Raw genomic sequence first — 12,048 nt, 5'->3', positions numbered from 1 at the left:
GTGTATCGAGTCTTGAGTTTTCTCACTGGCAAAGATATAAAAAATACCATCTTTAATTTCTCGATCAAGCAAAATACAAAAATGATGAAAACGCCAGTTCAGGTATCCATGCATTCTTTATATAATACAAATACCCAGATAGAAAAGGGAGATCACTCAAACGTTACAAATACCCCCCAAAAAAATTAAGTAAGCATGTTTCTTATGTGGCAAATGACAAATCTGCCGGGAAAAAATATAACTCAAACGTTCTGTAAATATTAAAGTCGCATAATATAAAGGGAGTTTTTATCTCCAATTATTATTGTAGCCCGCATCTTCTCAATGCAAAACATCATCTCTCTGCATGGAGAACCCCCAAGTTCGAAATTCGACTAAAATGTGGAACAAAAGAACACAAACGATAGAAAGACCATAGTTACAAAATTCAGATTAAAGAATTACACCAGGACATAAATTTTAGAAAGAAAGAGAAACTAAATCAATAAATGAGATTGATAAATTTACTTCTGTAAGGGTTCGATGTTGCTGAAGTGAGAAAAGCCTCCAATTTCAGATCAGGTGATGTCAAAGGGATGGAATTCAAAGAGAAGGAGACATAAAGCTGGTTAGAATTAAAAACAATTGAATCCCATCTTGAATGGACATGTCAAGCTAGCTAAACTTCAAAAGAAAAAAAGGCCAAAAAAAAATGGTACAAATACATTCAAATAATCTCAGAAGACTAAGATTCCCAAACCAAACCGGAAAAAATCATAAAAAATGACAGACCTCATAGACAAAAAAGCCAATATGCAAAAACAGAAAAGCTAATCTCAAGAATATTCACATCAAAAAGGATAAAAAGAAAAAAGAACCAAAAACCTGTCTGCCTTGGGAAATGGTTTTACAGGAAGAAGAAAAAGGGGGGAAAATATTGCTTACCCCTCTTCAGTATGGAAATCTCATTTCTACAAATCTCCACTTCTTCTTCTCATATTGACCAAAATGGTTCGTTTCTGGTTCATTGCCTTTGCAGCGCTGCTCATCGGATGGTAATGGAGGTTTCGTGGGCAGCGGAACTCGTCTACCATTGGGTTGCTCTATCTGCCTGAAATACCAAGTGATGGGGTGTAAAAACACCAGCCTCTCACATGCCGCCACCTGTCCTGGACACCTGTCCTGGAGTAGGTGAACTCCAACCTATCACAGGCCGCCACCTGTCCTGGACACCTGTCCTGGAGTAGGTGAACTCCAGCCTATCACAGGCCGTCACCTGTCCTAGACACCTGTCTTGGACACGTCACCGAGTTTCCCTCTATAAAAGGGGGTTCAAAGCTCAAACCAATGGTAATGCGAAAAACCCTCTCCACCCAAAACTCTTAAGACTAGCTCTGCACTCCTACTCATACTGACTTGAGTGTCGAAGGGCCTGTCCGGAGTAAAACCCGGGTTGGTCTTCTGACCTCGCTTGCCTTGTGCAGGACTCAGCCCTCATAGCAGGACTCAGCCACTTCGCTCTCCTTCACTCCGGTCCCTCAGGACTCAGCTCCTCTGGTCATCCAGCTCAGCTCTTACGTCACTGTCGTACCTGTTACCGATTTTCGGTCTAACACCAAGCAACACTAATACACAACCATCAACACCGTCTCTCGTCCTCCACCACCGCTTCTCTCGTCCAGGGACAGCGAGAATATCCATTCTCAAACCATGTACGAGTAAAAAAGTGAGGTAACGACATGGTTAAGAGAGTACGTGGGAAAGGTGAAGAGTCAGATTTAATGGGGAAATACGTTAAGCAACCTATATTAAATGCACCACTTAAAAATAGGAAGGAATCCCAATCATTTTAGCTGGAGTATCCAAATAGCAGAGGAATCATTAGAATAGGAAACAATTATTCTATATTAACTGCATCATTATCAGTGAAAAAAGGAGAATAAAAATTGGATAAAGATGATTTCCAACTTTTCAATTACCACTTAGATAAAGAGGAACGACTCTTGGTAAATCCCATGATTTGAGAGAAGAGAGAGATATCAGGCGTCATTTTGGGAGGAAATGCTTTTAATAGACTAAAGTTCTCTTTTATTAAAACGGGATAGAGGAGGGGCTGACACGTGGCGCAGCCACAGCTTCCCACATTTCGTTTTATATATGGACCAGGATCTTCAAGTCCAAAAGCGGACAACCCATACAAGATAAAGTTGTGAAGATCAATCTGGTTGCACAAGGCCAAAGAAGCAATTCAAGCAATCGGACAACGACGACTGAAAGTAAATTAGAAAAGGAAAATGGAAAGACAAAATTGAATTCACATAAACATATCTTAGGCCCTGTTCGTTTAAGATTATGACAACCAATTGTGAGTGTCAAACCGATTATTGGACTCAAATTTAAACATAATTTTGAGTTCAATAATCAGTATGGTACTCACAATAAGTTGTCATATCTTCAACAAACAGGGTCTTAGTGAGTTAAAAAAACATAAGCATGTGCTGCGTAGGAAGAATTAAGTTCTGGAAAAGGAATTAGTCAGAGCCGATTTAAAATTGAGTCTGCAGAAAATCATGAGTCTACTTAAAAAAACATAAGCATGTGCTACGTAGGAAGAATTAAGTTTTGTAAGCCCAATGGTTTCCACCTTAGCATTCCCATCTTATTTTGATGATTCCAATACACAAGTGATTTATGATCACTAATGTGTTTGATTGTCTAAGTTGTAGATCACATTGGTGCTAAGACAACATTGCTTGGAATGAGACCAAAAAGATCTCATTGGACCACATCATGAAGTCCAAGACATATGAAGACTTGAAGAATCCATTGAAGATCAAAGTCATATTTAGATTGTAAAAGATCCAATCTTAGTTTTAGATTTTAGAGGCATAATTAAGTACATAAACACACACCCTAAATATATAAAAGATTGTCCTTGTGGTGTTCCAACACCTTGGAACCCTCATAGCAATCCCATCTTGATGTAAAGTTGGAAGCCTAAAAACAAGAAGTGAAAATCTGCTCAGCATAGGCTTCTCGGAACTCCGAGAGAATTCTCGGAGCTCCGAGCTCGGAACTCCGAGAGATTCCTCGGAGCTCCGAGAAATGGTCAATCCCATCTTGATGTAAAGTTGGAAGCCTAAAAACAAGAAGTGAAAATCTGCTCAACATAGGCTTCTCGGAACTCCGAGAGATTCCTCGGAGCTCCGAAAGATTCCTCGGAGCTCTGAGAAATGGTCCAGTAGACATTTTCCAACTTCTGTTTGTATTCCCGGAACTCCGAGATTTTTTCTCGGAACTCCGAGAAATATTCTCAGAACTCCGAGAACACTATAACGGTCGGATTTTTAGCCGTTGGGAATTTTCCAGGAATTACCACAATGCCACTGAACGGTCATATTTTGGTTTTCCTATATATATGGGCATTCTAAACTTCAAGACCATCAATCCTAACACTCTTAAACTCCATTTGAACATCCACAGAGTGAATCAAACTTGATTATGCCTCTCATCCTTTAAAGCTTGGGATTTGGATCATAGGCTCAATTTGTACATCTTCTACAGTTCTTGTAAACCCTTGTGAGGGATTTTTGTTCTTTCTTTCTTATCAAGAACTTTGTATCGCGCGAGTGTTCGGAGAAGCGTAGCCCACTCTCCGTGGTGAAGATTGCCACCAAGGTTAAAGGTAATCGGAATTTGTAATCGGCACCGATCTTCGCCGAAGTTAAGAAGATCACATAGTGAAGCCATCAACGGGTTTGGTTGGTGGAGTGGAGTAGGCCTCGCGCTTTGAGGACCGAATCACTTTAAATCTCGGGTGCACTCTCTCTTGAACTCTTGCTCTTTATTTTGCATTGCACCTTTAGATTTAACTTGTGTGCTTGAATTTTATCTTAATCTCTTAATCTTCTAAATTTGGGTTGAAGTTTTCAAAAGATTAAAACTCCGTAGCAACCTAATTTCTCACTCCTCATTTGTTGCCAATTCGGGACCACCCTTTTAATTTCAATTGGTATCAGAGCAAAGGCTCTTAAAAGATTTTCTTTTCTATAAATCTTTGGTAAAATTTTCTTTAAAAATTTCAAACAAGGGAAAGATCATAAGATCTTTGGCAACTTTCTAATTGTGAAATGGCGGATAGAAATGGAACCGGACTTCCGGAGGGCCATTCCACAACTAGACCTCCCTTCTTTGATGGGTCCAACTATGGACATTGGAAGACAAGGATGCGCATCTATCTTCTTTCGATAGATGTGGAACTTTGGCACATTGTTAAAAATGGATACATGTTGCCTTCCAAACCATTTGAAGAATGGAATGTCGTAGAAAAAAGGCATGCAAATTTAAATTACAAAGCTATAAATTCTTTGTTTTGCGCCCTATCTACGGAGGAGTTTAATCGAGTAGCTCTTTTTTATTCCGCCAAGGTTATTTGGGATACACTTGCCGTTACCCATGAGGGAACATCTCAAGTTAAGGATTCCAAAATAAACTTGTTAAAGAGCAAATATGAAATGTTTAGAATGGATCAAAACGAAAGCATTTCCGAAATGTATACACGTTTTTTTTTTAATTTCTAATGAACTAGCTAATCTTGGTAAATCTTATCCTACTGATGAGCTTGTGAGTAAGTTGCTTAGGTCTCTTCCTCCATATTGGGATCCAAAGGTAACCGCCATACAAGAATCAAAGAATCTCAAGACGCTAACCATGGAGGAGCTTGTAGGATCTCTCATCACCCATGAGATGCTCCTCACTAGCCGACAAGAGGAGAAGAAGCCGAAAGAGAAAGAAAAAGAGAGTCGATCTCTAGCTCTAAAAGCCTCCAAAGCGAACTCATCATCCTCTAGCGAGGCGGATAGCGATGAAGAAGAAGCTTTAAGAAAATTTAAAAGCTTATAGAGAAAGAAACATAAAAAGGATAAAAAGAAGAATAAAGAAGAAAGTGAAGTTGAGGGAGCTTTAAGATGCTACAATTGCAAGAAGATTGGACACAAAAGACCGGATTGTCCACTTCTCAAGTCGTCTTCCTCAAAGTACAAGGGAAAGAAGGATTGGAAGAAGCACAAGGCTTTTGCCACCGGTTGGGATGCTTTGAGCACCTCGAGACAAAGCTCAAGTGAAGGGGAACAAAGAAGGATGATCTTTGCCTCATGGCACTCTCCCATGAAGTTGAGGTAAATTCTAAGCCCTCTTGTTATTCATCTAGTAGTGATAGTGAAAAAATATCATATGATGAATTGTGCTCAACCTTGCACTCTCAAATTTCTAAAAATAAAGTTCAAAAGAAATCCATTTCAAAATTAGAAAATAAACTTAATTTTTTGAAAAATGAATCTTCTTCCAAATCTCAAGCACAACTTGAAAATTTTAAACTTGAGATTGAAACCATTAAGGGTTGTTTGGATGAGAAAACTTGCCAAATTGCAAAACTCCAAGATGTGGCAAGCTCTTCCAAATCTTATGAAGATGAATTTAATGATTTTCTAAATCAAATAACCCATCTTCATAATGAAAATGAAAGGTTAAGATTATGTCTCCATGGATTCTTAAATGGTGACAAAATTATTGACATAATCTTAAAGAAGACTAGTCAAAGACCTAAACATGCATATGATAGGACTAGCGTATCTAACCCTCATGTTAGATGCCATTATTATGGAATAAATAGTCATTACCAATTCCAATGTGCATCTAAGATTAGGGATAGTGTTGAAACCAAGAAATCTTGGGTTCCCAAAGCCCCCATATGATTATCTTCATATGTGCTTAGATTAGGGGTTTTTGCTCTAAAATTGAATATCTTTCTATGGTTAATTAAATATCCCCTCTTGTATTGAAATTGTTTTTCCAATAGGGGGAGTTCAATGTTTATTTTTTTCCTTGAAAAAGGGGGAGCTTAAAATTGTAAATTTTATCCCTTTATATTTTTACCCCATCTTTTTTATAGATGCCAAAGGGGGAGAGAATTTAGTATTAGGAAAAATATATGTGCTTTTTATTGGAAAATCTCTTGTGCTTGTCATCATCAAAAAGGGGGAGATTGTAAGCCCAATGGTTTCCACCTTGGCATTCCCATCTTATTTTGATGATTCCAATACACAAGTGATTTATGATCACTAATGTGTTTGATTGTCTAAGTTGTAGATCACATTGGTGCTAAGACAACATTGCTTGGATTGAGACCAAAAAGATCTCATTGGACCACATCATGAAGTCCAAGACATATGAAGACTTGAAGAATCCATTGAAGATCAAAGTCATATTTAGATTGTAAAAGATCCAATCTTAGTTTTAGATTTTAGAGGCATAATTAAGTACATAAACACACACCCTAAATATATAAAAGATTGTCCTTGTGGTGTTCCAACACCTTGGAACCCTCATAGCAATCCCATCTTGGTGTAAAGTTGGAAGCCTAAAAACAAGAAGTGAAAATCTGCTCAACATAGGCTTCTCGGAACTCCGAGAGAATTCTCGGAGCTCCGAGCTCGGAACTCCGAGAGATTCCTCGGAGCTCCGAGAAATGGTCCAGTAGACATTTTCCAACTTCTGTTTATATTCCCGGAACTCCGAGATTTTTTCTCGGAACTCCGAGAACACTATAACGGTCGGATTTTTAGCCGTTGGGAATTGTCCAGGAATTACCACAATGCCACTGAACGGTCATATTTTGGTTTTCCTATATATATGGGCATTCTAAACTTCAAGACCATCAATCATAACACTCTTAAACTCCATTTGAACATCCAAAGAGTGAATCAAACTTGATTAGGCCTCTCATCCTTTAAAGCTTGGGATTTGGATCATAGGCTCAATTTGTACATCTTCTACAATTCTTGTAAACCCTTGTGAGGGATTTTTGTTCTTTCTTTCTTATCAAGAACTTTGTATCGCGCGAGTGTTCGGAGAAGCGTAGCCCACTCTCCGTGGTGAAGATTGCCACCAAGGTTAAAGGTAATCGGAATTTGTAATCGGCACCGATCTTCACCGAAGTTAAGAAGATCACATAGTGAAGCCATCAATGGGTTTGGTTGGTGGAGTGGAGTAGGCCTCGCGTTTTGTGGACCGAACCACTTTAAATCTCGGGTGCACTCTCTCTTGAACTCTTGCTCTTTATTTTGCATTGCACCTTTAGATTTAACTTGTGTGCTTGAATTTTATCTTGATCTCTTAATCTTCTAAATTTGGGTTGAAGTTTTCAAAAGATTAAAACTCCGTAGCAACCTAATTTCTCACTCCTCATTTGTTGCCAATTCGGGACCAACCTTTTAATTTCAGGATAGAGGAGGGGCTGACACGTGGTGCAGCCACAGCTTCCCACATTCCGTTTTATATATGGACCAGGATCTTCAAGTCCAAAAGCGGACAACCCATACAAGATAAAGTTGTGAAGATCAATCTGGTTGCACAAGGCCAAAGAAGCAACTCAAGCAATTGGACAACGACGACTGAAAGTAAATTAGAAAAGGCAAATGGAAAGACAAAATTGAAATCACATAAACATATCTTAGGCCCTGTTCATTTAAGATTATGACAACCAATTGTGAGTGTCAAACCGATTATTGGACTCAAATTTAAACATAATTTTGAGTTCAATAATCAGTATGGTACTCACAATAAGTTGTCATATCTTCAACAAACAGGGTCTTAGTGAGTTAAAAAAACATGAGCATGTGCTGCGTAGGAAGAATTAAGTTCTGGAAAAGGAATTAGTGAGAGCCGATTTAAAATTGAGTCTGCAGAAAATCATGTGCATCATAGACAATAACTTCAATAGCTGAATGGATGACTTGTAAAACGTATAAATGCATAAGAAAAAATAAATCTGGAAAATTTTTGGTTTCTTCCAGTAAAGTACGCAATCTCACCCACGCAACAAGATTGTAATCCCCAGCAGCTTTAGAATTGTCAATTGCCCTCCTTCCAGTGATAATTTCCAATAGCACCACCCCAAAGCTATAAACATCTGATTTTAGTGTCAGCTGGCCTGTCATTGCATATTCTGGTGCACAATACCCATATGTACACATCACCCTAGTAGAAACATGGGTATTATCTCCAATTGGACCAAGTTTTGCCAAGCCGAAATCAGATAATTTGGGATGAAATCCCTCACCAAGCAAGATGTTTGAACACTTTAAATCATGGTATATAACAGGTGGGTTGGCTTTATCGTGTAAATACTCTAAACCCTTTCCTGCACCAGCTGCTATTTTCATTCTCGTGTTCCAGTCAAGTCGTTTCTTATCAGAAGGAAGATCTACACATAAATCATTAAATCAGACCGAACTGTTGTTTAAAGCAAGCTATAAAGGAAACGTAAATACAACTAAAGAAAATGTGGGGTGAATGAAGTTAACATACCATGAAGGTGATCTTCCAAAGATCCTAGTGGCATGTATTCATAAACTAAAAGCCTCTGATCTCCATCGGCACAGTACCCAATCAGATTAACAAGATTAGGATCGTGAAATAGACTTAACATCAGTACTTCAACAAGGAATTTCCGGTTTCCTTGCAACCCATTACGATCAAGTTTCTTGATAGCCAGAATCTACACCAAATACAATACAAGTTCATCAAGTCAGCAGCTAAATACATTGCATGGAACAATAAAAAAACAAGTAGCAATTCCCTATCTTTTGGGTATCAGTATGGAACAAGGAAATAAATGAATAATGACAAATTCAAGCTTCAAATTTCATTATCTCAATTATAGGATACAAAAATCAATGAAGATCTATACTTCAAGGCTCAGGTGACAAATTGAGAAGTTGCACTCATGAAAAGAATAAGAATAAAGGATTAAAAAAACTGAATATACATAACAATAAATAAATATGTGAAGCTTCTGTAAATAACCCAGTTGTAGTTATACAAGGAATACTTAATATACAGAACATAATACGAAGAGGGCTGCTAGCAAAACGGGATTTTATTTGGAAAATAAAGAGGAAATCCCATTTTGTGACACATGCGCAAGAAGACAAGGAAGTGAGCTCGAATCCCCGTGAAGTGGAAAAAACACCGTAGAAATGACCAAATTGTGGGGTCAATTTCACTTATTTCTTTATTTTCCAAACGAAATCCTGCTTTTGAAGTGTTTTTCCAATACAAATATCTGAAATGTTTTGCAAATAACCCAAGCCATAATGTTACAAGAAAGGATTGAACATACAGAACAAGATATAAATATGTGAAGCATTTTGTAAATAACCCAGCCATAACATTCCAAGAAAACCTAAATATATGGAAAATACACAAATATGCCAAAAAAAAATCTAAATAACCCAACTATAATACTATAAGCAAAAGCTGACACAAAGAACATTAATATGAAGCATACTGACGCCTAGAACACGGTGTAAAATATTAGTGCAACCCAATGATAACATTATAAGAGAACCTGAATATAAAGAGACACAAACATGTGTGCAGTATTTTATAAATTACCCTGGATTCACTTTTTGATCATAACAGTAAAAAATGGGGTGCAACCTTACGAAATATTGATAGACAATTAGGATAAGCACATAGGAAATATATAGAATCAAACCAACCTAATTTGTACTCTCCAGGCGGCCTTTATAAACACGACCAAACCCTCCCTCTCCCAAAAGACAATCACCTCTGAAATTATTAGTTGCAGTAGCCAATTCTTGAAATGTAAATGTCTGAGCAGCAATATTCACATCCAAGGATGGACTTAACTTCAGTTTCTCTGAAGAAAAAAAAAAGCAAAGAAAATTGAACACCTCGGTCAACAGAAGTTCAATAACAAACAAAGAGAAGTAATAAGCAGTAAAGCACACAAATGAATGCGAAATGAGGATTCAACTTCAAGCTGTCTGCATGAAAACAAACAAACAAAATCATGCAAAACAAAAAACCTTCAAAGAAAAAGGGAAAGAACACATGAAATCCTGAAGACAAACAAACACCCACTGTTTGAACAGTAGCAATTATTTGTCCAACACCACCATCTACCATTCAAAATTTTTAGTGGCCATGGAAACCCTTTACTTAGAAAAAACAGTCCTTTATTGGGAGAAAGAACCCAGCTAGTCTTCATCAAATCCCATCAAATCCTTCACGACCCATCTAACCTAAGAGTAAAAAGTAATCTTCATCAAATCCCTCCAGAACCATCGACCAAAAAAATAAAAAAAACCTTTATCGAATCTCAAATCCTTCAAGACCATCTAACCTTAATAAATAAATAAAGTAATCTTCATCAAATCCTTCAGACTATCAAATTCTGAGACATCAGAAGTATCTAATTTATCAAAATAAAAGAGAAATAAAACCCAACTGACAGGGCCATGCCATCATTTAAGCCCTAACTTTTCACTAGCAAAAAAATGGAAAAAAATAAAATAAAACTCTAATTTGAAGCGAAACCAAATTGACCAAAAGTACCCAAAAAACAAAAAAAGGGTTCCCTTTCTTTTGAGAAATAGAAACCCCATTTCCAAAAAAAAATACAACTTCAAAATTCTAAGCTGTAATCCGCGCAGATTGAAGCAAAAACTAAAACCCATAAAGGGTACATGGAATAAGATCTAAAATTCCTCCAATTTCAATCGATTAACAAGAAACCCAGATGACATGATACAAAATAAGGCAAAATAAAAACATACATATAATTCTAATTACAAAGGAAAAACCACAAAACATGAAATATCTAAAACAATTAGCATTCTTGGCCCATGATACACGTGGTTGTAAAATAATGGCCCCACCCCCTATCAAAACATGAGGTGTAAAACTTTGGTCCCCATCTATGCATGTGTTTGAGTTGAGTTCGTGGGAGAAACCATGTCAAAACGTGGTGTAGATGGTGGGCCCCACCCTAATATAAGGATTTGGGTGGAGACGGTGGGCCCACTCATGGGTGTCATGGGTTTGGGCAGAGATGGTGGGCCCTGTCAATGGAAGACAATGGAAAGAAACACGTTTGGCAACCATGAACTTTTTACATACTAATATTCCAAGGGATGAGAGAGGATTAGGGAAGGCTGAGAGATGAAGGGATTTGAGATCTCATGAATGAGACAGTAAGATTTGCCTACAAAGCATGGAAAAAGTTAATGATATTGGTACCAAAAAAGATAATTATGTTTTGTTACGAACCCAAATCGGTTCACAATGGATTAGATCTCCTCAGAGGGAAGATCAGCCTCTTGATCCACTTCTGCAGAAGAATCAATCCTCTTTGTACACAAGACACAATTACTATAACAAATTTCCTCACTCCTCTGAGAAGGTTACCTACAAGTTATTTATAGAAAATCTCTAGTCTAGATAGTCTTTATCTCTAAGACTGTGGACATCCCAAACAACTATAAAGCAGATCCTACTGTTAGGAAAATCAAAACTAATTTATTCCAGCCCAAGTGGTCCCATCTAGGTACGTAATGTGTTTTGATTAGAGTTTTTCTTTTCCTTATTTTTGAGCCTTTTCTCTCCCTCGTGTTCTCTAGTCTCCTCACACCCTCTCACCACTTGATAAACTAAAATTAAATGGAAAATATTTTCATGGCAGCCAATCATGGCCTTAGTATACATTATAGATTTATTGGAGCACGAATGACTAATCATATACATTCAAAGGCATATGGTGGTCGATGATTCTTGTTATTTTTGGGCCATTATCAATCCACCATCCAAACCAATCCAATGTAATAGGATCATTTTTAGGTCGTACGCATGAAAGGATGAGAGAGAGAGAGGTAAATAAAAGATGGAATTTTCAAATAAAGACAGATTCCTAGTTTCACGACACATGCAGAAAAAGACAAGAGAGTGTGAATTAATAGTTGGGACCGAATTTTCCTCTGATATTGTAATGGTGGCACCTTAGAGGAGATGGCATTTATTTGAAAATTTAGCTATGTGAAAAGGCTTCTTGGGGAAATATGCAGATGTTAGTGAGAGATTTTATAATTTAATCATTAGGGCCGTTGATATCCGCACGACCATGTTTTGATAATGGGGCGAACTCAGCTTGTTTTGTACTTTTTAATTGGCCGCTAAGAGCCTACGGGGGAATTGTAATAGCCTTTG

General features: G+C 37.5%; 1 pseudogene across 1 annotated transcript in view; it reads right to left on the bottom strand.

The window, feature by feature from the left end:
- Nucleotides 1-10,608, bottom strand: part of LOC143852618 (serine/threonine-protein kinase PBL27-like) — a 12,167-nt pseudogene extending 1,559 nt beyond the window's left edge. Inside the window, exons 1-4 of the transcript XR_013236802.1 lie at nucleotides 9,928-10,608; nucleotides 9,543-9,703; nucleotides 8,347-8,536; nucleotides 7,851-8,242 (exon numbers count right to left, since the gene is read on the bottom strand). The product of XR_013236802.1 is annotated as a serine/threonine-protein kinase PBL27-like (transcript). The remainder of the gene's footprint in view (nucleotides 1-7,850; nucleotides 8,243-8,346; nucleotides 8,537-9,542; nucleotides 9,704-9,927) is intronic.
- Between the last annotated feature and the right edge of the window lie 1,440 nt (nucleotides 10,609-12,048).

This window comes from Tasmannia lanceolata, unplaced genomic scaffold (genome assembly GCF_043159265.1).
Source record: "Tasmannia lanceolata isolate RefF3 unplaced genomic scaffold, GAP_Taslan_0.1 ptg000019l, whole genome shotgun sequence".
NCBI classification, from domain to species: Eukaryota; Viridiplantae; Streptophyta; class Magnoliopsida; order Canellales; family Winteraceae; genus Tasmannia; species Tasmannia lanceolata.
This window is presented reverse-complemented; position numbering and strand designations above follow the sequence as displayed.